This window comes from Protopterus annectens, chromosome 4.part0 (assembly GCF_019279795.1).
Source record: "Protopterus annectens isolate FY-2018-M chromosome 4.part0, PAN1.0, whole genome shotgun sequence".
NCBI classification, from domain to species: domain Eukaryota; kingdom Metazoa; phylum Chordata; order Ceratodontiformes; family Protopteridae; genus Protopterus; species Protopterus annectens.
This window is the reverse complement of record NC_056733.1, coordinates 1,824,613,023-1,824,640,157: the sequence shown is the minus strand read 5'-3', so window position 1 is coordinate 1,824,640,157 and position 27,135 is coordinate 1,824,613,023.

Genomic DNA, 27,135 nt, shown 5'->3' with positions numbered 1-27,135 from the left:
GCATTCCAGATGTCCGTAGGCCCTTGGGCCTTGAAGGATTCCACTTCGGTTTTGAGAAGTGTGAAGTTCATTTTTAAGAAGTTTTTCACTGTGGTTTTCTGGGCTGGGTGTGGGGTCGGGATGTGGATATCCAGTGAAATTAATTTATGGTCTGATCTTACCAATGAGGGATATACTTCTGGTATGGAGCATAGAGTCCCCATGTTGGTAATGATCAGGTCTAGTATGTTTTCCCCTCTTGTGGGAGTGGTGACTAGTTGTTCCATAGCATTTGAGTTTATAAATTCCAGGAACCTTTGGGCTAAGGTGCTGGGGGCTTGAGTAATGCTCACAGTCTATGTTTGGGTAGTTGAAGTCGCCCAGTATAATGCTGTTTGTTATTCAACATGTAACTGTTTTTCAAGAGAGGAACTTTAACTCTGCTGAAGCAGCAGGTTCAATGGGGGGAAGTGTGAGCTTATCCAGTACAAAGTTAAGGTCCCAGGTCATGGTGGGAGCTCTCCTAGGGGGCATAAAATTGTTAGCTCCTCTCAGGAACTGTTTAATGAGTGGGTGAGAAAAGAGAGGAGGCTCGGTATTATAATGAGCCGAGATGGCAGAGGCATGAATATTAATGGATGAGAAGGATAGGCCTCTGTGGAGCAGCTCTGCTAGGTAATCAAGGATTTGAGGTAAGCTGGGCACAGATATGTCCTTTCTTTGAGACTGACTCCAAGAACAATTTCTTTTCCACTTTTCAGCATAGGATTTCCTAGTACTAGTCCTTCTGGCCTCAAGGATGACGTCCAGCACCTGTCTGCTGAGGGATCCTATGGTGGTGGTGCATTTAAGGAATAAGCCAGGCTGCAAGGTTTAGGGTTTGCAGTTGTGGATGCAACATCTGTCCCTCCTGCTGAGATAGCAGGGAAGGTGTGTGATTTAGGTGCCAGAGTGGCACTGCTTTTAGACTGCGTAGAAGTGGGTACCAGTGCTGGCATGGCCAGTCTGGTGCAATAAGGATTGCCCTTTGCCTGTCCTGTTTGATGTTGAGTAGTACTTTTGAGAGGAGGGGCAGACGAGGAAAGGCATAGATTGAGAGGTTTTACCATATAAAGGATAGGGCGACCACCTTCCAGGCTCTGCTGTGAGGGTTCCTGGTGCAAAATTTGCTCAATTGGTGGTTTTGAGGGGGGGGGGGGCAAAATGGTCCACCACTGGTGTTCGCCACCTCTGGGTTAGAAGTTAGAATGAGATGGGGTCGAGTTTCCACTCGTGAGGGTCCAGTAGATTTCTGCTTAAGTCGTTTGCCAGTGAATTCTGCTTGCCTGGCAGGAAATAAGCTTGTAGATGCATTTAGATGCTCAAGGCTGTGTTTCACAGAGCCATGGCTAACCTGCAGAGTGGGTAAGAATGAGTTCCACCCTGCTTGTTTATGTACTGCAACTGTGGCATTGTCTGTCTTTATCAGGAGCTGTCCTGGCCAGATAAGGTATTTGAAGGCTGTCAGAGCATTCTGTACAACTAGTATCTCTTTTTGATTGATATGCAGGGGAATTTGTTCTGGGTTCCATTTGCCTTGAATGCATTTGCCTGCCATGTGAGCCCCCCATGCATAGTCTGATGCATCTGTTGTCAGGGTTTGGGTGGCGAGGGGCTGAGTGAAAGGAAGTCCCATGTTGTGGTTGCATGCTTCTGCCCACCAAAGGAACTCTGCCCTTAGACAACGTATGATGGGAATCACGGTTTCCAGGTCCTGAGAATCTTGACACCAGAGACTTTTTAAGTACCAGTGAAGTTTCCTCATATGCAGTCTTGCATATGGAATTAGCAGAATGCATGAGGCCATGAACTCTAGGGCTTGCAGTATTTTCCTTGTAGATAGCTGGGTTTTGTTGGCCATTAGTTTGAAATAGTTTGTCAAATGGACCTGCTTTTCTTGAGTGAGGAATGCCATCTGGGAAGTTGTGTTCAAGCCTGATCCCAGGAATACAATTTGTTGGCTGGGCACCAGTTGTGATTTCTTTTGTTGGTGGTGTATCCCAGTGAAATTAGAAGTCCTTTTACAAATGCCAGATGCTGTAGTAGCAATTCCCGACTGTCCGTCTGAATCAGGCAATCGTCCAAGTATGGGTATATTTGAATATTTCTCTGCCTGCAGTATACAATGGTTGGAACCAGGCATTTTGTGAATACACTGGGTGCAGTAGATAAGCCAAAGGGAAGTGCAGAGAACTGATGATGCATAGAGCCTGCCCCCGAAACGTAGATATTTCCTGCAAGACTCCCTTATGGGGATGTGCAGATAAGGTTCTTTTTAAGTCTAGGGTGACTAACCAGGCATCCCTGGCTAGCATAGAAAAAAGCTGTTGCAGTGTAAGCATTTTGAATTAGGGGACCACCAGAAAGGTGTTGAGACTTGATAGATCCAGGATAGGGTGCCAAGAGCCCTCTTTTCTGGGCACCAGGAATAGCCTGGAGTTGAAACCCTGTCTCCTTTGTTCTACTGGAACAGGTTGAATAGCCCTGATATGGAGAAAGGAAAGTACTTGATTTTGAGCTTCTGCCCATTGGTTTGGAGGAAGGTCTGGCAACACGCTTGCAGTTGGCAGTGAGTGGAAGTAGAATCTGTATCCCTGGTTTACAATGTTTAGAACCCATCGGTCCTGAGTAATGGACGTCCTGTTTTTTGCATGAAGGGCGAGTTTTCCTCCTAGGGGTGCAAGTACTTGGTCATAGCTGGGAAGGATAATTGGAAAGTCATTTTGAACTTTTTCCAAATTGGGTGGCTTACCACTCCCTGATTTTGAGGTGGAAACACTCCATTGTTTACATCTCTGCATACCCTGAGACTGTAGTCTTGGTGGTCTGTTTCCCCTGGGTTTGGACTGAGAAGGCCTGAGTGGGACTAGAAAGGACCAGTTTATTGAAGGCCAATGCCTACTGAATTTAGGTGGCTGCACCTGTAAGAAATCTTTGATGGTTGCATAAATTTAGCTTTTTCTTTCATCTTTTTAAGAAATTCTGCTTTTGTGCCAAACAACCGCTCCTGATTTAATGGAGCATCTAGTAGTTTTGCTTTGACATGGTCAAGCAAGACTTGTTCCTTTAGCCAAGCATGCCTTTTCAGTACAGACCCAGTGACAGCAGCCTGCAAGATGCTTCTAAGGCATCAAACCAACACTGCAAAGTATGTTTACTAACGTGGTTTGCTGAATGCATTAACTTTTGTAAATCTTTATTTTCTGCACAATCTGGAAGTAACACCATTTTTTTGTTTAATTAGTTCCATAATATGTTGCTGGTACTTCAACATGTGAAACTGGCAAGTCAAGGCCCTGATGGCAAGAGTTGCAGAGGTGTATATACCTTCTCACCCCATCTGTCTAAAGCTCTAGAATCCCTGTCTGAAGGGGTAGGGTTTTTGGCTTTAGTACCCTTAATGCCTTTAGGTCCATGGGAAATGGTGTCTGGAGCTGCAGTAGGATTCTTAAAGAGGAATTTGTGAGAGTCACTTACTCTGTAGTACCAGTCAGGTTTTCTTGGAGCTGGTGGTAAGGGGTCAGGAGTAAGACTGGACTCCAAGAAGACCTCATCTACAATATCCAGGACAGGGGGTATAGCTAGAGGCCTGTGCTGAGGCAAATCTAAAAATTCCCTGAGTCTCTTTTTGGACTGAGGATACTCCTGGCATTCCCAGTGGAAATGCTCTCTTATGGTATGCAAAGTTTCACCAAAAGAAAAATCCTCTGGAGGGGACGCAGAGAGAATGGATTCCTCTGCCCCTGAGTCCTCATAGGTAGATAAGGGTATGTCCTGGTAATCAGAAGGATCAGAGTCATCAGACTCCTGGACTGTAGAATCAGAAGGAAATTCGATTCTTTGTCTTTTGGCAGGGGAAGGCCTTCAGGCATTCTAAGCATTTGTTTTTGTGGCATGGGAGCTTGAGCATGCGCTTTGGACGTCTGTTTTCTAGGCGTAGTGTGAACTCTGGGCCTGAGAAACTCGGTAGTTTTAGTTGGAAATGAAGTTGTTGGTTTAATATGAATATCGGTAGGTCGGAATACACCCTCAGAAGCCGGTGCCAGCACCGCGGCTCCACACCCATCCAAGGTAGAGATATCCGCAGGTACCATAGTCGAAGAAGCATCTCACGGCATACCGGACTCCGAATGAGTCTCGGCAGAGGCCTGCGAATCTGTAAAAGCAGGCATCATGGGCTGCAAGGGCGCCTCACTGAGTACCGGCAGATTGGCGACTAGCTTAGCGAAAGCATTGATGGCAGTTTTTGACCTATGCCGTCTGTCTCTGTCTTTGTGCTTTTTCAGAAGATTGGTAGTTGAATGGCTTACCGAAGCCATTTTGGAATACGGAGAACGAAAGAATTTAGCTACAAAAATAGCCCGATGACAAATGGTTTGGGCATTAAACAAGGCACAAAACCGACAGCAAGGGACATCGTGGTCTGGGCCTAAACAGATGATGCAGTAAGAATAAAAATCTCTGTCAGGTATTTGCTTTCCACAGGCAAGACAATTGTTAATTTTTTCTGAGATCGGTTAGAGCAAGAAAAAAGAATCCCCAACAGGGTACTTAGCTTTAGAAGACTTCAGGTCTGAAACTTGTAAAAATGAAAATTTTAGATAGCGGCCAACCGGCACTCGCTAACTGCTTCTGCTTCGGGCTCCTTCTCTGCAAGAAAGACTGATGTAATGGCATCGGCTGCATGTTTTATACCCTTGACAACTTGATGTCATGGAAGAGGCGACAGCATCCGACGCAGAAATCCCAAGACTCTGGTATTCGGGCCGACTGAGGGCTACCTGGAGGCAGATAACTCGTGTGTGATGACTGCAACAACGAAACATGAAGAACATCTCAAAGTTCCTGATAGTTACAGTTCAGTTCATTCTAGCTCTATTGCACAAGGATGATTGGATGTGCTCAATAAACCTTCAGAAATTGTATAATCACATCAAAATACACAGATGCTCCAGAAGGCTGGGAACCAGTCATTATCAATTCAAAGCTCTACCCTTTGGACTCACCACAACCCCCAGGATGTTTACCAAATGCATGGCAGTAGTGACAGCTCACCTGAGACTGAAAAGATTCCAGGTGTTTCCATATTTGGAAGACTGGCTTCTTACTGCCCCAACCCAGCATCCTCTACATCAGGCCAGGGACTATTTGTTCCAACCTTCAGCTCCTTAGGCATTACTATAAATCTTACAAAATCAAACCTGTCCCCCGTTCAGAAGTTGGAATTCATCGGTGCCTTTCTAGATACAACACACCAGATAACTTCTTTATCTCCTCATTGCATAACGGCCTTGACAAGCCAGGTATGGGACATCATTTCTTTACTGTCCTTGTTGGCAAGGCTCATTCTTCAAGCTTTGGGCTCTGTCAGCTGTGATCGCCACAGTACCCTTAGCAAAATTCTTTATGGGAGTCCTCCAATGGACCATGCCTGAGTGGTGTATCCTTTACCAGCAGTTATCTGCTTGTGTCAAGTTAACTCCAATTTGCAGATGACACCTTCAGTGGTGGATTCTTTCAGATGACATGTTTCCAGGAAGGCGGGTTCCTTCTTCCCCCACAGCCGCAGTGACCATGGATACGTCCCAACTGGGGTGGGGCATTTTGAGAGAAAGATGGTCCAAGGCACGTGATCTTCCTCGGAGACCAGATAGCAGATTAATGTCCTAGACATGACAGCAATTCTTCTAACGCTGCAAGCATTTCAGGACAGCCTCCCCCCTTTGGGACAATTACAATGAAGAGTTTAGTAATCCTCATTGCCCCTACTGGCCTGTTCAAGTATACTTCCCCTTTCCCTGGTCTCATCTGAGATATCCACCATGGATTCTGGAGCCCAGACAGGACCTTCTATCTCATCCATCAGGGAATCAACATCCCAGTCTACTCACCCTCAAACTGACTGCTTGGTATCTCCTTTTCTGGTAATTCTACAAAGGTACAGACTTGCTTCCCCTGTTTGAGACAGCTTTAGCTTCCCAAAAAGCATCTACTAAAAAAGTGTACCAAAGAAAATGGAAAAGATTTGCGATTTGGGCATCCAAAAAGAATACTGACCATTTCTCAGCCCCAGTTTCAGCCATCCTTATCTTCTCTCATCAAAGAAGGGGCTAGTTTTTCCACTATAAAACTTCAACTGGCAGCCATTTCCAATTTTCATGCAGGAGATGTTTCTGGCTCCCTTGCTACATCTAAACTGTATAAGGCTTTCGTGAAAGGGATTTTTCCGCTTAGACCCCCGATAAAAGATCCTACTCTGCTGTGTGACCTAACAATTGTTCTTAAAGGACTAACTCATAACCCTGTGAACCAACAATTTGAACTAGCGAATGATTGTGAAATTAAATTCCTTTCTTGGAAAACCATATTTTTGGTAGCGGTCACATCAGCAAAAATTTCTAAACTTCATTCCTTATCTTAGAAACTGCCTTACATCATTTTTCATAAAGATAGAGTATCTGTCCATAACAATCCATCCTTTGTGCCCAACCTCGCCACAGAGCTCAACATAAACCAGCCTATACAATTGCCAGTCTTCTTCCCACATTTTTCTAACAAGGGCAAATATATTTTGCATCTGCTTGACATTCATAGACAACTGTGAATCTACCTTCGTAGAACAAAACAATGTAGAAAGTCTGATCAAATATTTGTTTCTTTCTCAACAAACCGTATAGGTCAAGTGGTCTCCAAATTTACATTGGTTAAATGGATTATTGACTATGTTTCACTAATTTGTTTAAAAAGTAGATTAAACTTGTCTTGCCCTCCAAAAGCCCATTCTACTAGGTCTTCTGCTACATCATCTGTTTTCTCCTCTAGAGCGTCTACTGACTATTTGTGCTGCAGCAACTTGGTCAAAGACTCCTACCTTTGCGACACATTTTAAACTGGACATTGTCTCCAGAAGTGGAACTTCTTTTGGTTCGACAGTGCTCCGGCATATCCTTCCTTGTGGCCACCCGAGAATAACACAGCTGGGGACTTTGACCCAACAGTGAGGAAGAATGAGAAGGATAACATCAGATTTAGAAGGTGTGTACTTACTATCACTTGGCATTTGTGTTGTCCATTTTCATTCTTCCTCACCTTCCCTCTCAGCCATCTCCAAACCTGTTGGCTCGTAGAGGACCTACTGGATTTATAAAACCTTCACGTTTCTGGTGTGAACCTCTGCTCTGTCTATACTCCCTTTATCCAGTAGGCAATAAGGCAGCAAACTCGATCTGAGAAGCTACAAAGTATGTAGGGCATTATGGATAGGAAGGAAGAGCTCAAGACTAAGATCCAAGTCTGAAAAAAGTGTTAATATATACAATGTCAACAACTGCTCCCAAAAATCAAAACTCTTGTGCAAGATAAAACAAGAGTGTATAAACAAAGCACAGGAGTATTAGTCGGCAGAGTAAGACTGTCCACATCAACGAAACTCTGTTACATTCACAGATCACAAACTAGGCAGTTTACACTTCACCATCAACAAAATCAATCTTCACCTTGTGGATATAAAATGTCAATGTTTTATTTAACAAACAAAGTGGCAAGCGCTTTCACCCAATTGGGTTTTTTCAAGCCAAAATGTAGGGCATTATGGATAGGAAGGAAGAGCTCAAGACTAAGATCCAAGTCTGAAAAAAAAGTGTGGCCGACTCGGATACATAACCCAACAGTGAGGAAGAATGAAAGCGGACAACACAGATGTCAAGTTATGGTAAGTACATAACTTCTAAACGAAGATCAAGACACCTACACTTTTGGCCCCAGCCTGTGTTGCTGTTGTTCTAAATTTGTGGAAGACACTGTAGCCTTGCACTGCTGGAGTATCTTATGTGGTTTTAAACCAAGTGTCGGTCACGAACAGATGTTTACATTTTCCAGAGTGAGGAAAGCTTGAAGGATGTAGATTTTTTTGTTTAGGCTCCAAGCAAGGAGCAGTAAAACTGTAAAGCTGCTTGTAGCCTTTTTCACTATGCTGGTTGTTTTGTCTTTTTGGCATTGCCTAGAAAATGCTTTAAGGGGGTGGATAACATTTTAACTGATATCTGAAAGCCTTGGGGGCGGGGCAGGTGCAGCCCATCCTTGGCAATGCAGTGTGGTTTATTGACCACGTCCTCTCATACTGACAGATATTAGATTCGCCTGGAGTGACACCAGAAACTAAGACACTAAAATTAATAATTTTATGTTCATACTGTGGCATCATCCTTGGTGAAGGTACAATGCTGCTCAGTGCAAAGCTCATAACTCCATGACGCATATTCCGAAGGATCCATTATGTCTTCCATTCATACAGTCCAGTGAAGTATGTTTCAGATCATTTACACCCACATGGGTTGTGATAGAATCATATTGATACCTGGGGGTGCAGTAACTTGACTGTATGTGTGATGTTGTGGATCCTGGCTCCAGATAGACAGCTAACGGATCTGATGCCATTTTCATCTGTTCCTCAACGAATGGATTCAGATCCAATCCTCTGATAAGACTCTGACGCTTGCAGTCTAAGATCCAACTCTTGAGCTCCTCCCTTTACCCATAATGACCCTGATCACTGCATTACCTCAGATCTTGCTTGCCACTCTACTGATCAGTTGGGATATTCACACTGTCAAGCTCTAAGCAGTTTAGTGGTGTTTAGAGAGCGATATTAAAAATTTTTTTACTACTAAATTTTTTTCTTCTTTCGTGCCTTCCTCTCTTTACCATTGTAGAATTTGTCTAGATCTTTTCTTCTTCTCATCATACTATCATTGGTAGTCTGTCCCCTTTTTCTTACCTCTCCTGACGTAATCTTTTTTTTTTTTACCATTGCTGGTACATTTTTCTCTTTACTCTTTTTTCCTCTATAAAAAAAAAAAAAAAAATTCTGTTAATAGTTTTTCCTTGATTGTGGTTATAGTGTTCCAGTATGGCAGAAAAACCTACCAGTTTCAAGAAGTGCACAGCCTGTGGGCATAAGATATCCAGTTCTGATGCTCACAGGGAGTGTGTGTATTGTTTAGGCCCTGCTCACCTTCAGATTTCATGTGAAATCTGTGCAGGTTTTAAAACCAGGGCAGTCAGTGGTAGGCGTAACAAACTAATTTTAAAAGGTCTGCTGCATGCTTCCTATTCTGCAGTTCTTTCTACATGAGGGGCTCTAACCCCTTTGAGAAGTTATTAAGCTTTGGAGGCTATGGAGTCTAGAAAGTGCTACCCTGTCCGATTTCCTTCTGCTCTGACTTCGAAGCTGCCTTCGAAATAAAATAAAAAGGCCTCTAATATAAACCTGTCAGATCCTACTGCCCCTAAAGTTAAAATAGTTTCAGATCCAACATCACTGGATCTGACTGCACGCCTAGTCAGGTCTCCTTGGATCCAGCCTATGCACTTCTCTCCAGAGCTGGTAGTCCCAAGGTTGAGGTTCTCCTTTTCTTCAGAAGACTCCATAAAATACTACTCATCCTCCCTCAGCATTCTCCTCTATCAGGTCTTCCCGGAGTCTATCTGAGCATGACGTGTATAGGATGATGAGAAAGTTCCTTAGAGGTCAGATCAAGATGGGGGTCCTTCAGGCTGCATCCCCCATCAGATCCTTGAGTCTGCAACAACCAGTATACCCCATACTGACTCCTTCTCAGATCCAACCTGTGATTTTGGAGGTATAGGATCTGAACAGCACGTAAGTTGAGGCGTCTGATCGGAGTATGTTACCTTTATCTACTCCAACTCTTTACCTGATCCTTTTGGCTTCTAGTGTTTCAGAGCAGAACAAATCCCGGAGCGGAAGCATTAGGTCTGGGGGGATTACTATTATTCTGATGGCTTCAGAGCCATCGCTTCCCCTCAGTGCCTTGGTATTAGACAGGTCTGGTCCAATTCCCTCCTTGGGGGTGGAACCCGGAAGGAGTGAAATATTAGCAGAGTTGAGAGCTTTGGCTCTGAGAAGCCTGACTTCTACTTCTCCTGGACCTTCTGCCTTTGAGGTAGTGGAAAGGGTTTTCTCCCATCCAGGGGATTTTTCAGCTATCACCTCTTCAGATCATACCCCTATTCATTCTCCGGATTTGATTACCAAGTCTCATCATTTTATTCCATAGAGACAGCCAGCCTGTAACAGCTTCCAGACAGTCCCTGCACAGGGACTTCACCTTTCTTCCTATAATTCTGAGTATCCCATTGAAGAAGTTCCTTGCGAGAAACTTTGCAAAAGGAGGCATTTAGATTCCCCTCTGGAATCACAGACAGAGGGCATTGATTTTGGAGACATTTGGAAATCCTACACCAAAAAAGAGGATGGTCTTCCCAGAACCCTTGTTCAGGAGGAATCAAGTGTTCCTGGAAGCTTTCCGCTCTGCCCCATCTACATCTTGGGTTACCCATCCCAACCAGCAGATGAGCTTATCAACCTCATCTCCCACCTGGCATGGAAGAAGCCAGACTCCATAGAACCCATCCCCAAATGTCCGGACAAGATCCTCAGTGCACCAGCAGGCTGGCAGCATTACTCCAAGAGGACTACTCTTGTAGATACCATTGTTATTACGGTAGTTACAAAAAGGAGCTAGCTGAACAAAGCTCCTCTGTCCATCCCCTTAACAGACAGTCTAGGGTTTTGGACAGATAAGGAAAGCGAGTCTATGTATCAGTGATCTTTACTATATGATAGCTGAATTATCTGCCACATTTTACTAGGTTACAGAGGGACTTTATAAAGGAACTCTCTAACTCTACACCTGGGTCCATTTCGGCGAAGGAAGTAAAACCTTATTGTTTGCAACTTGCCAACCTGCAATCTATGTCAAATGCATCCATGATGTTAATTTATCATGCTGCTAGTTCAGGCATAGCCATTAGGAGACATACCTGGATGAGACTGTGTGATTTTTGCAGAGCCCTTTAAATCCTCATTCATCACTGCTCCCTTTAGTGGATCTTCCCTGTATGGGCCCACAATTAAAGGCACACTTTCCCACAGTGAGCAAGATGGAAAGACCTGGAAGACATTCCTCTACCACGCAGAGACCTTTTACCAAAAAAGTGGTTCTGAAAAGATCAAGGACGTTTTTGAAGACTCGAGTGGGGATTTTTTTCTTGGAGGCAGAAGGGGAAATAATGGAAGATGTTGTCCTCACGGCTGAGGGGGGGTCTGCAGAACCAAGGTTCTCGAGACTCTTTCTCAGAAAGTCTTTTTCAGTGCTCCTGAAAGGTTACTCTATTGTCCTTTTCTGGAGGCAGATGGGGGACACTTATCCTTGCACCTAAACGCCTGGACAGCCATTACAAAAGACTCTTGGGTGCAAAGGATTATATCCAGAGGATACTGCATTCCTTTGTCACAAGGTCCTTAACAAAAGAGATGTCTCCCTGATGTTCCAGAGGGAGTTGGCAGCTCTTGAAATTCAAAAGCTGCTAGAAGAAGCAGTCATCCAAGAGTTCCCACCAGACCAATCAGGATTTAGAATTTACAAAAGGTTCTTTTTAGTGCCAGAGAAAACAAGGGACCTGAGACCTATTCTGAATCTCACTCATCTGAATTTGTGAAGAACTCCACATTTTGGATGGTCATGGTTCAGCCCATTCTGCCTCTTCTACAGGACGACGACTGGATGTGCTCTATAGATCTTCAATATATGTACCATCACATCACAATAAACAGGAGCTTTCAAAGATATCTGTGATTTTGGCTGGGAGCCAACCATTCCCAGTTCAGAGCCTTGCCCTGTGGTCTCACCACAGCCGCCAGATTGTTCATCAAATGCATGGCAGTGGTGGAAGCTCAGCTCAGACTGCATGGAGTGAATGTTTCCTTGTTTAGATGACTGGCTCCTTCCCACACCAACCAAGTATCTACTAGACAAGGCCAGGGATTACTTACCACAGTTGTGTCCATTCCTAGGCATCACGGTCAATCTTTCCAAGTCCTGTCTTCAACCAGTTCAAGTCTTGGAGTTTATAGGCACTCCCGTGAACACTGTCAGTCAATTCATATTTTTACCCCAAAGCGGAGTTCATACCCCAAAACTGAACATCTAACAGATTCTATAGCAGCCCTCTCCTCCAGCAAGATTGTTTTTTCAAGCCTTAGGTTTGACAGATGCAGCGATCATCTAACTACCTGCGATTGGCCTTCATATGAGAGCTCTCCACTGGACCCTTGCAGTACATTGGTATATGTTAAGCACCCTTTGAAACATCCTATATAACTTTCGTGAGCCTGTAAAAACTCCCCATTTTGGTGGATGCAGTCCAAAGAAGTTCGGCGGAGATGTCCCTTTATCCTTCCTACCTTCCTACCCTGAAGGCCACGTTGATCATGGACACCTCCCAGTGAGGGGGCATTTCTTGGGATGGACTGTTCAATTCATATGGTTCCCAGAAGAGACCAATTTGCACATCAGTGTTTTACAGATGAGAGCGGGGCCTTTCAGATCTCTCCCCCTCTAGTAACAGTTGCCATTCATACAGACACTATGCCAGTGGTTTGCTACATCAACAAACAGAACAGAGAGGAACTAAATCTTATCCCCTTTGCTGAGAAGCAGTGACAGTCTGGCAGTGGGCGATCTCTTCCAATGGCTTTCTTGTAGCACATACTGGGGAAATTCAATGTTTTAGCATACAAGCTCAGCAGGACCATCCTAATACTGCACAAGTGGTCTCTCAGTCATGAAGTGATGGAATTGATTTTTCGTCAGTGGGATCAACCTTGCTGCAACATTTTTGCTTCTCCCTTTAACAAGTGCAGCAGGTTCTTTGCCTTAATTCCCCCTCAGGGGGAGTCACTGAGAGATGCTGTAGTCCACACTTAGCCCTCCAGTCTCCTGTACGCTTATCCTTCCCTCCCCATTATACCCAAATTTCTCCAGAAAGTACAACAGTTGAAGAGCAAGGTCATTCTCACTGCCCCTTTCTGGCCTTGGCAGGTATGTTTCCCATTCCCATGGACTCCAGCCAAAATCTACTGTCACATCCATCAGGAATGACTCATCTGGAAACTCAAGGCCTCAAATTGGCCGCATGGTTTGTCCAATTCCAATGATGGCTACACAGTCTTGGCTTTAATCTCTGGTTCGCCAAATCTTATTTTCTACCCAGAAACCTTCTACGAAAAAAATTTATAAAAGCAGATGGAAGAGATATTCCTTTTGGGCACAACACACACACACACACACACACACACACACACACACATATATATATATATATATATATATATATACACACACACACACACACACACACACACACACACACACACACATATATATATAAAAACTTAAAAACTTCAGGCACACAAAGAAATGGACACAGAATCCAGTAACTGAGCATGCTTTCATTTTTTTTTTTTATTATCCAAGAACTTCTTCAGAAATGAAAACTTACTTAAAGTCCCTTATTTATAAAGGGAAATGTTGCGGCAATAGAAAGTGTAGTTCACCAATCACATTATACTATAACTTGGTTAATAATATAACACAGTGAACTGTAAAGGCTAAATAACCAATAAGACACTACATGAATAAACATGAAAGGATCAGATGACCGTCGGTATGCACAGAAGCAGCATAAGAATCCATCTGTGCAGGAAAAAATGTCACGTCTGCGGCTTACAGTATTATAAGGCAAAAGACAAAAATACATTCCAGCAATAATGCAGCTCATGACAGAAACACTGCTCAACAAAAAAGACATATATGTGTGCGTGCGCATGTGTGTATGCATATATATATATATATATATATATATATATATATATATATATATATATATAGATATATAGATATATATATACACACACACACACACACGTGTGTTTTATATATATTTTATATATATATATATATATATATATATATATATATAATGCGTGTGCATATATGTTTATGTGTATGTATATATATATATGTGTGTGTGTGTATATATATATATATATATATATATATATATATATATATATACATATATAATGTATCTGCATATAAATATATATACATATATGTGTGTGTAAATATATATATATATATCTGTGTGTGTGTGAATATATATATATATATATAAATATATATACAAATATACATATATAATTTACAATTTATATACATATATAATGTATCTACATATAAATATATATACATATATGTGTGTGTGTGTGTGTGTGTGTGTGTGTGTGTGTATTTTCTGTTGAAGTTCCAGTTACTACAATAAAGGAACGAAAGCGCTAAACACTATATATATATATATATATATATATATATATATATATATATATATATGTGTGTGTGTGTGTGTGTGTGTGTGTGTGTGTGTGTGTGTGGAAGTGTATGGATATATATATATATATAAAACAACAATTAACTTATGTTAAAGAAAGGCTTAACAAAAAAAATTACTTCAACAGATGAATCAAATTTCAAGGGATCAGTAATATAAAGGTCCAGCAATAAATCATGAATATTAACATCAATTCAACTACCAATTGTAAACTGTAAATAGTATCAACTAATTAATACAAAAACTAGACTATATATTAGAAGTAGAGTAGCACAAAATCTAAAAAGGACATTCCACACAAAGCATGTGGCTGTCAGTTAAGTTGTCCAAGTAAATAGGCATATTAGAATATCATAAGCTTTTAACAACTTTTATCAGCTTTTATCAAAGGAAAAATTTTTGAAACCATTTTAAAACAGACTTAAGATTTAATGCTTCATTGCGACCAAGAAAAAAATCAGCATTCAAACGTAACTGCCACTTTAGTTCTTGCACCAGTCAGTCAGCATCTCCAAAAAAATTCTTTAACTTGTTCTAATACAAAAAATGTAAACTTAGTGAAATTCAGGAAAATTAAACTATGTTTCCCCAAAGCATTTGTCTGGTCTTTATTTCTGATAGCAAAGTTGTGTTCCTTAACTCTGTCAAAAAGTTTACGAACAATGTTTCCTACATAAAAATGCTGACAAGTTGAGCAAACAGCACAATATACTACCATAGTGGTGTTGCAGTCAAGCTTACTAGTAAAGGACACTGACATTACAATGATAAAAAAACCTTATACTTAGCACAGTGAATACATTACTTACTTAACTAAATATTCTACCTGCCTTTTTAAGGGCAGCAGGCTGGCTAGCAAGAAAAATGCTGGCAGAGAGAGAGAGACATCCTCCAAAGTTGACAAAAATGGAGAAATTAGTGAAGATTTAAGAAATTCCTTCTATAACAACTCAAACTTTTCTAAGGGGAAGAGATAACTCAAGTACTTCCACTTAAAACACTGACGCTTTCTGGAAATAAACTCTGAGAGAGAGGAACTCCAAGGAGAAACGAAGAAACTCAGTAGAAAACCTGTATCTGGCCTTTCAACTTGCAGTCCAGACTCAGAACCTTGATCATCTTCAGGGAAGTATCCCTCTTTCTTTCATCAAATGCTATAAATAAGTAACAAAAACATGAATAAAAACCTGAGTATGTCCCAGTAAACTACTCTCGTCTAAGGAAATTTCAGGAAAACTAAGTACAGGTTTAGTTTTCTGTTTGATTTGGACAGAAAAAAGGGGTCCAACAGTGTTATAAAGGGCAATAGCAGCTTCCCCTGGGATGGGCTCAACATTCTGACAAAACAAGGAAGTATTTCCTGTTCTCTTTCCCAGACCCAATCAGAGTGGCTCTGCCTTCTCAACCAAGGGGACCCCAGGCCCACAGGGGATGTGGCTAATCCCTGGTCCACAGTGGCTTTAGATGCTACAACAGAGGGATCCAGAGCAAAAGATGAGTGGTCTGAGGTACAACAAATGGCCAAAGCAGTGGCATCCATCTGCTACTGAGGTACATCGCTAGCATGTGGTGATGGCAAAGGCTGCTGCCTTAATGTTTTCTTTTTGTGGCTGAAAGAATGACCAATCATTGGAACAACAGTTTGTTCTATGGTCAAGCCAAAATGGTGCCTCTTTCCCAAGGAAAACAAGCAGCAAAAGCTAGTAAAATTTTAAAGTCTTTAAAAGTCATCTTTTCACATAAAGAACAGGAAAAAGCAGTTTAAAACAATTTGCCAGCCCAAAAAGTAAGACAACACAATTTCTCCACAAGAAGAAATGTTTTTTAAAACACTTTGAGCATCTTTTAAACTGACAGGAAGAAAGAGCGCTCTCATTTGAAAGCACAATACAGTATTTTGACAGTCATTTAAAACACAAACACCTAGCTTTAAACTAACTAACCTGATCAGGAAAGTATTTATAATCGAGTAAAATAATTGAAATTTAGTTTTTCTTCCCTCAAAGAAACTTATCTGTCCAGCAAAGGAACAACACAAGCTGACAGTTAATCCTCAAAAGCTTCAGAGGAGACAGGACTTCCAAGTTGGTTGCACATTGAGTAACAGCTTAATTTCAGGTATCACAGAGTGAAAAAAGAAAATCAGAAGAGAGAGCTAATAAACTCATATTTTTTTGGGTAAATTTCAGTAACTGGCCAGTAAATGCATTGCCTGGATACGTGCAAAAAAAAAAAAACTCAGAGAACCTGAAAGAAAATCAATCACAAAATCTGAAGAAAAAACACTGACTGGGAAGAATTCTGCAGCTGTTCAGCAAAAAGCAGTGCAAAGTCCAACTTCAGTTTAAGCCATGGCTTCCAGTAACCTAGAAGAAAAAATATGTTAAATGTACTTAAAGCTGATTAAAAAAAAAAAAAACACTTACTGAGTATATCAACTCAAATAACAGAAGGCTGGAAAAAATGGAAGATTTACAGAGATATTCAGATGAGGTGATAAAACTGCAAAAAACAGAGGTTGAAATGAAGAAAAGACTGACTGAATCTGAGACTGCTCAACAAAGATGTTTAAAAAAAATAATAGAATTAGAGGACACAGCACATGGGGGAAAACAGATTTTCTGCTCTACCAGAGAAGCTATAAAGAACAGACTGTATTAATTTTATGTAAGCACAAACAAGCAAATCGACTGGTATTCCCAGAGCAGGAGTTGTTAACTGAAAGGGCACATTGTGTGTATGCTCCAAACTTGGCCATGAGAAAGCAACATAGACCTTTAATAGTAAAATGGAATGCAACCTGTAGAAGGAGTTGATTCTGACAAAACTGTGGCAAAAGGATTAAGTACTACAAATGATAGACAGTAGTGTGTTTGTGGAAAATTATTACTCACTGTACACCAGGCAGAACAGAAGTAAATGTATTCCACTAATCAGGGAATGTTCAGAAATAGGCATGACAGTCGTACTGCTGTACCCAGCTATCTTCAAAATATTCTTTCCTGGGCAATCATTTTTTGATGCAGAACATGCTAAGGAAGTAGTACAAATGTTTGTCAAACAAAAGTGAGTTGTGAAACAGAAGGAGTTTCTGCTTCTTGTTCTTCTGGTAATAAACACCACATAGAGACTATACCAGTGAAACATTTTCCAATGTTTCAATAAAAAATGCTTGAGACACAGAAAAAAGTGCAAGAATTGAGAGAAACCGAGAATATGTTGGAAATGAAGCAGAAACAGAATGTGGGAAATGAAGATAAAAAGGAATAAAATTAGCAACTCGGAAATTGACAAATAAATGTGGGATTACAAAGCATTAATTATATTTATGAAACATTACAGAATAAGAAAACCTGAAGTAGTTTGTTCTGTTTGAGGGCTTTCAAAAAACAAAAAGTTATTTAAGATGTGACATAAGCGCAAGTGGACATGACATAAAACTTTATAAAAGACCAACCTGCCAAACAGTACATACATGTAACAAAGTTGGAACAATACGTTTAGCAAAAGGGCAGTTGTATATAAAAGGTGGTAAATACTATGTAAGAAAATTATGCTTTCTGTAATGTCTTTCAATCTGAATGGGTTTGCAAATAAATATACAAAAGAAAGAGTAGTGAACTACATTAAAAAATGTTGTGTTGTTGTGTGTTTCGGCTTTTCCCAGTTAGGGGTCGCCACAGCGGAACTCTGGTCCGCTAATGATTGGCAGTTGATTTTTACATACCGAGTTGCCAACCCTGACGCACAACCTTCAACGAAGGTACGCCCATTCACGCATGTCTCCATGCAGAAGACGCTCTAGCTGAGAGTCAAACCGGACAGCATCTTACTGTGAGGCGACAATGCTACTGGAGCACCACCACCACAAATCTGCTATGCTACAGGAGACATACCTGGAAAGAACTGAATATGTGAATTTGATAAAGAAAGGTTTTCAGGATGGTTATTCAGCAGAATATTTGGGGCAAAGGAAAATAGGAGTACTTACATTAACTGCAAGAGGAGCTCCAATAGTGACAGAAGGGCAGGGGGGGAGATAATGGAAGATACATAGTACTAAGGAGCTGCTAGCTAAGTAGGAGGATCACACTGGCATGCATTTACATCCCCCCTAAAACTGCTATAATGCAACTTAAGAAAACTCGGGGAGAAATAATCAGCTTTCAGCAAGAAATATTACTTATAGGTGGAGACTGGAATTTGGTTTGCAGCAGTGAAGATGTGTCTGAGGGACCTAGATGGTTAAATATAACAAGGATGGATAGATTTTTGAAGAAATTTATGAAAATGTTTGGCATGAAAGATGTGAATTCACTACTAGGAGTTCAGAGTGCATTCACATATTACTCACAGAGAGACAAAAACTGTGCTACGCTATACATATTTTACATCTCACAGGAAAATGCGCATTTAACTGAAGGTCTTGAAACGTACCCAGTCACTATTTCAGATCATGCACCAATAATAACTAAAACATGAACATAAGGTAATGAAATGAAAGAGAGCCACTGGCACTTTTCCCACCTATCGGTTGAAAAAGAAGAATTTAAGGAATGGGTTGTGGAATTAATTCAGGAGCTACTAGAGAAGATAGATTTATCTTTTGAAAACATGGTTAAGTAATGGGATAAAATTAAACTGGAGTTTAAAACTAGGTTGGAAATAAAAGAAAGGGAGATATGGTTAAACAGTAACAAGAATTATTTAGAGGGCTTGACAAATGTTAAAGTATTGCAAAATAGGGGGAATCTCTCATAACAAGAAAAGGAGCAACTGCAGTATACTAAACAGAAAATAAGGGCTTACCTCGATAATATGCATGAGTTTAGAAAGATTGCTGTTAAGCAACTGTTTTTGATAATAATTCTAGAGCACAAAAACTTCGAGCACAACAACTCGGGCAACAAAAAGTGGAAAGGGCAGTTACCAAGCTTAGGGAGCCAGCAACAAGGAAGATAACAACAGACCCCGTAGAAGTATTAAAAAATATTTCAGAAATGTTATGAAAATTTGTATAAAGCAGAGAAATATGGTTATCAAGAAAAAGTACAAATGGAAATGTTTATGAAAGAATTAAATATGCCAAAATTAGCGGTAGATGAGTCTCAATTACTAACAGGAGAGGAAGGGATGAGATAAAAATGGCTATGTATAACCAATCTACAGGAAAGTCCCCAGGAACAGATGGCATTCCTGTGGAAGTTAGGAGGGGAAACTGATAAAGATCTGGAAGGTTTTGTTTAACACAATTTTAAAAGAAGGAGAAGTACCAGCATCCTGGAAGAATGCGGTGGTAATGGTAACACCTAGAGAGAGTAAAGATCCATCGGATCCAGCTTCATACAGGTCCATTTCAATACTAAATCATGCTTATAAAGTCTTTATGTCTATAATGGCTAAAAGAATGGCAGAAGTGACACCAAAATTCATAGATATTGATCATTGTGATTTTGTGGAGGAGAGGCAAACATCTGACAATATTAACAGAACACTGACGATCCAGTGGGAAACAGAGTCCAAGAAAGTAACACTTTCATTGCTGGGTCTTGATGCAGAGAAAGCATTTGACATAGTAGACTGGGACTTCATGAGCAGGGCAATGGAAGCATTTGCTTTCCTTGATACAGTTATAAGGTTGATTAGAAGAATGTATGAGAGATTGGAGGTGCAAATTAAAGTGGGTAGGGTCCTCTCCGATAATTTCTGCTTGAGTAGAGGAACCAGGCAGGGTTGCCTGCTTTCCCCTTTGTTGTTTGCATTATATTTGGAACCACTGGCAAAGAAATAAGGGACTCAGAAATTCAAGGATATAATTGGCATGGTAGTCAGGAAAAGTTGGCTCTATTTGCAGATGATATTATTTTACATATGACAAAACCAGAAAGGGACATTACAGTGTTGTGGAACATTTTAAGACAGTTTCAAATCTTCTCGGGATACAAAATTAATGAAGCTAAAACAAAGGTAATAGCAGTAAATTATGTACCCAGACAAACTGGTAAAACAATATCCATATTTATTGGGACATGACAAAATTAAGTATTTAGGAGTATGGATTAGAAATGACTCTGTAGTGGCAGCTAAGTATATGTGGGAAGAGACTAAACAGAAGACAATACAACCATTCAGAAACTGGAAGTTTTGTTATATGGATATGGATACTAACATACAAGCCATTAAAAGGTTTATTAGTCCCTTTAGTCTTATACACAGATCAGGCATACTTTCATCAACCAGAGGAGAAGCTGTGGATAGCAATTAAAGAGTTGAAGGATTTTATCTGGGAAGGGAAGACCGCAAGGGTCAAGTGGGATAAGATGATTCTACCAATAGAACAAGGCAGACTAGGATTACCCAATTTAAGGGGGTATTTTACAGCAACACAGTTAAGGCTCTTATACATAGCACTAGCGAAAAACTATAATTCAAAGTCGAAAGGAATGATGCTGACACTGGAGGAAGCTCAAGAAATAAGGAGATATTGGGGTTTTGGATGCAGACTCTTATGGAGAACAACCAAAATCATACAGAGTATTATATTCTTAAAATAGCAGGGAATATTCTAAGAACCAAACCAGCACAGAATGGAGAAAAGAGATTTGGCCAATAGGGTTGACTGTGGTCAGGGATGCAGAAAATAGGCAAGAGGGGGCTGGAATTTATTGGAGAAAACTGGCAAAGGAATCAAGGTATTCGGAGCAAATAACTAGAAATGGAAAGGTAACAGAATGGGAAGAGGTCAAGAATTTATTTGGACTGCAGGATAGAGATCGCCTTCCCTATCAAGGATTGGCATCAGAGTATAGGCAAAGAGAAAGAAATGGGGTCTTCTAACTGAAAGACCAGCACTGGTAGAGCTTTTAACAGAATCTAGAACAGAAGTTGCTGATAAAAAAGGAATAATTAGTAAAGCATATAAAATATGGCATGATAATTATAAGAATCAGAAGAGCTTAGAAAAGATTGGGAAGAGAGACTGGATAAGCAATTCACAAAGAGACAATGGGGGATATATGTACACCTCCCAAATATACAACAAAGTCTAGACGATTTACTAGATCTAGTACTTTCAATTCTCCTTCATACAAATCTTACACTAAATCTTTTCTACTGTCATGCGTAATTTGTATACCCTTAGTCTGTACTTAATTTCTAATTGTTGCTTCTGTAAGAACATGCTAATGCCAATACTATTATATATATATTTTTTCAATGAACTAAATTTGTAAATTCTGATATTAATGTCAGTATTTGGAGCTTTTCTCCCCGGGCCTCTGCTGAAAATGGACATATATCCAGCTGGACCAGCCCAGTAAACAAATGTAAAATAAAACATTTATGATATTTGCCTGGAAGTGTTTACATAGGTATTTTTATACACCAAGTAGACTCCAAATAATTTTTCCTCAGGTGGATAGCAAATGCTGGAGGTGCGACAGGCAAGAAAGAGGTAACTGGGAACATATTTTTTGTGAGTGTAATGAGCTGTAGACTTTTGGTATTCCCTGTGGACCGCTCTGTCGGAGATGCTGGGTAAGCTGATTGAATTGACTGGGGAGATGATTTTTTTTGAGTTATGCTACAGAATGAAAACTGACTCGACATAGTAAAGTCTTGCTGAGTCTAATTATGGTGGCTGCCAAAAAGTAATTACTAGAAAATGGAAATCAAAGTCTAGACCAACTTTACTAGAAGTAGTGAATACAGTAACAGAGATAAAACAACTGGAATTTGGATCTTTAGAAAAGGGAAGGAGAAAACTATGTAGGAAAAAATGGGAACTGTGGGAACAATATATGCACAGCAGGAACGAGGTTTAAGAGGCAGGATTTGAATGAGCCATATAATGCTCAACTGACAATGACTGGATGGTTTTTAAGTGATGTATAATGTTTACAACTACAGTCGTTTCAATGGTGTCTATGATGTAAATGGTTTGCAACTGAAGTGATATAATTTTGTATGTTTTTCATTTGTATAAATGTAAGATCGCTTTTGTCATATGTGTAAATTTAATAAAGATGTTTGGGGAAAAAAAAGAAAACCTGGAAATATTGGACTTTTTTTTACTTTGTTAAACTAGTAGCGGACTAAAGCATGTGCACTATTTCATGTCATTAATGTTTGGAGGAACACTTAGGATAGAAGAGGAGGAAGAAAGTTTACTAAGTAAAACAAAATATTGTTCTTAGCAGTATTTTTACACTGCATGATATAATCTGCATGCTATAAAGTTAAGCTTTCTCAGTTATTTGCAAGTATAATGGGGATACTAAAAGTAAACAGTTGCCCCTTTTTCCCTTTTTTTCTTTTTCTTTGTTCATTTTTAAAAAATACAGGCCCTGCAACTTAAAAAAAAAAAAAAAAAAAAAGAAAAAGTCTGGTCAAAAGAGTATGATACAAGAAAACTGTTGTGCCTTTTCTCATTCTTGCATAGAGGAATGACTGGATTAAGGCCCTTAGCTTGATCTAGTAGCAAGTTCTAAGAGAAAGCAAATAAATAAAAAAAGAACACGGAATATAATCAGGCTTTCCTCTGGCAAATAAATAATTGCTTGTAAAAACAACTCTATCTGGCACTCAGTTCTCCAAACAGACAATCTGATAAAGAGCAATAAAAACAGAATACTTTATTTCAATGGCTAGGATATGATGTTTTCTGAACGCATTTAAGTGTTTTCTCATTCTGGGAGAGCAGATAACATTCCTTTTAGGTTAACCCAAGTCTGCAAGTGTGGCTCTCAGTTTCAGACAATTGTTGTTATTGGTGGGGGCGGGTTAAACTTCACTATTTGAAAATGTACATAGTTTTGTGTGTATTAAGTTAATAGGTTTTATGGGTGTATTTGCTTTTTTTTTTGCTGGTTTGTTTCACGGCTTTCAATAAAACAAAGTTTTGTAAGATGTGATATAGCCTCAAAGGGATATGACAAGAAACAACTGTTTAAAAGATCAAATTGTCAAACGTTAGTGTGTCATGTAACACAAAATCTGTTACAAATAAAACGTGGGAATAACTTTTTAACATAATGACACTTAAATGTCAATGGCCTCAAAGATATATACACAAAATAGAAAGAGCAGTGAACTACATTAAAAAATGCACTGTGCAAATAACTATGCTACAGGAGACCCAATTGGAAAGAACTGAACATATGAATTTGATAAAGAAAGGTTTTCAAGGCTGTCATTCAGCGGAATACCCAGGACAAAGGAAAAAGTATAGTTGCGTACCTACCATAAATGTAGATGTTCGAGTGTATTCACTGTTGCAGTCATTACACTTGGGTTTATCCTCTTGGCAGGCTACCCGCAGTCGGCCCGAGTTCCAAAGTCTAGGTCCAGCATCAGTTGCTGTCACCTCTTCCCTGACGTCAGTGCGCCAGGAGTATAAAAGATGCAATCGATGCCGTTTTCTTCAGTTTTTCTTGCCCCAGATGTCAGGTGCCCCCTAAATAGGAAAGCTGGGAAAAATTATGCCAAAAAACATGCATGTACTAAAATAAACATTTCCTTCATCTACAAGCAAATACACCACATAGGTTGTATAGAGTTGAGAAGTACAGAAAAGTCCCAGCAATGTAAAGGGGGATGGTGGGTGGGTAACCTGGACCGCAACAGTGAAAACACTTGAACATCTACATTTATGGTAGGTACACAACTGTGCTATGTTCATCGTGTTTCACTGTTGCAGTCATTACACTTGGGTTGAATCCCAAAGCTGAGGTTGGATGACTGGACCTAAATAGGATTAGGAGAGGCTACCAGGCCCTGCAGAACTGCAGTGGCAAAGCCTGCTCTGGATTTAGAGTAGAGAGGTAAGTGGTAGTGCTTGGTGAAAGTGCGCACTAAATTCCAGGTTGCAGCCTCTAAAATGTCTTTAGTTGGTACTCCTCTGAGAAAGGCTGCTGAAGTGGCTGCTGCTCTGGTAGGTTTGTCCTTACAGAGACCATGTCCTGATGAAAAATTATGAAAGGTTCCACTGCCATTAATGCCTGTAACTCTGAGACTCTTCTTGCTGAAGTTATTGCTAGGAGCAGAGCAGTTGTCCATGATAAGAACTTTATATCAGCTGTGTTGGCTGGCTCAAAAGGAGACAGTGTGAGCTTTTCTAAAACAAAATTGAGGTCCCAAGTAGGTATTTGTGCTCTCCTTTGGGGTCTTATGTTTTCTGCCCCTCTGAGGTACTGCCTTAGTAGTGGATGTGAAAAAATAGGAGGTTCCGTATTGTAATGAGCTGAAATTGCAGAGGCATGGATCTTAATAGATGAGAAGGATAGTCCTTTGTCCAGCATCTCATTTAGGTATTGTAAAATCTGAGGTATATTTGGTTCAAGTGGTTCGAGACCTTGTGCCTGGTTCCAAACACAGAATCTCTTCCATTTTTATGCATAAGATTTCCTAGTGCTGGGCCTCCTGGCTTCTAAAATGACATCCATAACAGCTTTAGAGAGAGGTGTGGTCTGAGTGACTAAAGTATCTGCCATGCAGCCAGATTTAAGGTTCCGAGTTGACTGTGTAGAATCTGGTTGTTTTGTTGAGTCAGAAGATGAAGAATTTGAGGTAAAGGCCAGGCTAGGCCTTGAGACAAGCTCTTTAGGATTGGGTACCAGTGCTGGCGTGGTCAGTCTGGGGCAATCAGGATCATTTTTGGCTTCTCTTGTCTGACTTTTAGGAGCACCTTGGGAAGAAGAGGCAGTAGAGGGAAAGCATAAACTGTCAGGGTTTTCCAGCTGAATGAAAGAGCATCCACTTTCCATGTTTGTGAGTGATAAGTCCTTGTGCAGAATTTCTGTAGTTGGCAGTTGTGAAGGGAGGCAAAAAGATCTATGTCTGGGCATCCCCACTTCCTTGTTATCATGCTGAAGACCTTTGGATTTAGTTTACATTCGTGCAGATCCATGAGATTTCTGCTTAGTCTGCCAGTGTATTTTTTGTTCCTGGCAGGAATTGTGCCTGCAGATGTACTTGATAGGTCAGTGCTGTGTTCCACAAAGTCATGGCTTGCCTGCAGAGGGGGTAGGAATGTATGCCCCCTTGCTTGTTTATGTACCACATAACTGTGGTGTTGACCATCTTTAGTAATAGTTGTCCTGGATGTAGTAGATCCTTGAAAGCTGTCAGGGCATTCTGTACAGCTAGCATCTCTTTTTGATTGATGTGAAGATGCATTTGTTCCTTGGGCCACGTGCCCTGAATACATTTTCCTGCCATGTGTGCCCTCCAGGCATAATCCGAAGAATCCATTATTGTCTGCCTGGCTGTGGGTAAGGTGAAAGGCTGTCCCTTGTTGTGGTGACAGGCCCAGGAACACCATCGAAACTCCTGTTGTAGACAGGGAATTATAGTTATTATTGTTTCCAGGCTGTGGCAATGTTGAGTCCAAACACTTTTTAGATACCATTGTAGTCTCCTCATATGCAGTCTTGCATATGGAATTAGTAGAACGCAGGATGCCATGAAGTCCAGGGCCTGCAGAATTTTTCTTGCAGGGAGCTGGGTCTTTGTTGCCATCATTTGAAAGTAATGAGTCAGTTGCCTTTGTTTGTCTGGCATGAGATAAGCCATCTGGGCAGTTGTATTTAAGCTTGCACCCAGGAATATTATCTCTTGAGAGGGTACCAATTTTGATTTATTTTCGTTTACTGTGTACCCTAGGCAAATTAATAATCTTTTTACAAATGCCAGATGTTTTATTAGAATGTCCTTGCTCTCTGCTTGAATAAGGCAGTCATCCAAGTAGGGATATATTTGAATTCCTCTTTGTCAGCAAAATGCAATTACTGGTGCCAGGCATTTTGTGAAGACCCTGGGTGCAGTAGATAAGCCAAAGGGCAGTGCAGAGAATTGGTAATGCATTGAGCCAGATATGAATCTGAGGTATCTTCTGCAAGATTGTCTGATTGGGACATGCAGGTATGCCTTCTTGAGGTCCAAAGTAACTAGCCAAGTCTTCTTGCCCAGCATGGGTAGAAGTTGCTGCAGTGTTAACATTTTGAATTTTGGAACATCCAGGAAAGTATTTAGGATTGACAAGTCCAGTATTGGTCTCCAGGCTTTTTCCTTTCTGGGTACCAGGAAAAGTCTTGAGTAAAATCCTTGTCCCTGTTCTTGCTGTGCACTCTTTGAATAGCTCCCATGTCCATGAGAGCAGCAATTTCCTTTTGTGCCTCTGCCCATTGGTTTTGTGGCAGGTCCGGCATACCTTTTGATTTTGGAAGGGTGTGAAAGTGGAACCTGTAACCCTGAGAAACTACATTCAGTACCCATTTGTCCTGGGTGATTATGTGCCAATTTTGTGAGAAAAGTGCTAGCTTTCCCCCCTAGGGGTGCTGCCAAAAGGTAAGTACTTGGCCTTTGTAGAGGGAAGTCACTGGGACTGTTTCCTATAAGGTTGTGATTTGTCTTCTCCTCCTTTGGGGGCAGAAGCACCCCATTGTTTAGGTCTGTAGGAGCCTTGGGGCTGAGATCTGCCTCTTTGTGGCCTGTCTGACCAATTTTTTGAAGGCCAGTTTCTGCTAAACCTAGGTGGTTGAACCTGTAAGAAATCTTTTACTGTCTGCATTGATTTTGCTTTATCCTCCATTTTCTTTAACACCTCTTCTGCCTTAACACCAAACAAAGTATCATGCTGTAGTGGAGCATCCAATAATTTTACTTTAACATGTTCAGGTAAACTTTGTTCTTTAAACCAAGCATGCCTTCGAATGACAGAGCCTGTAACTGCGGCTCTGCAAGAAGCCTCTAATGAATCAAAACCACACTGCAGAGTATGCTTTCCCACTTGTTCAGCTGCATGCAATAAATCCTGCATTTCCTTATTGTCAGGACTTTGAGTTTGTAAGCATTTTCTCTTTTAAC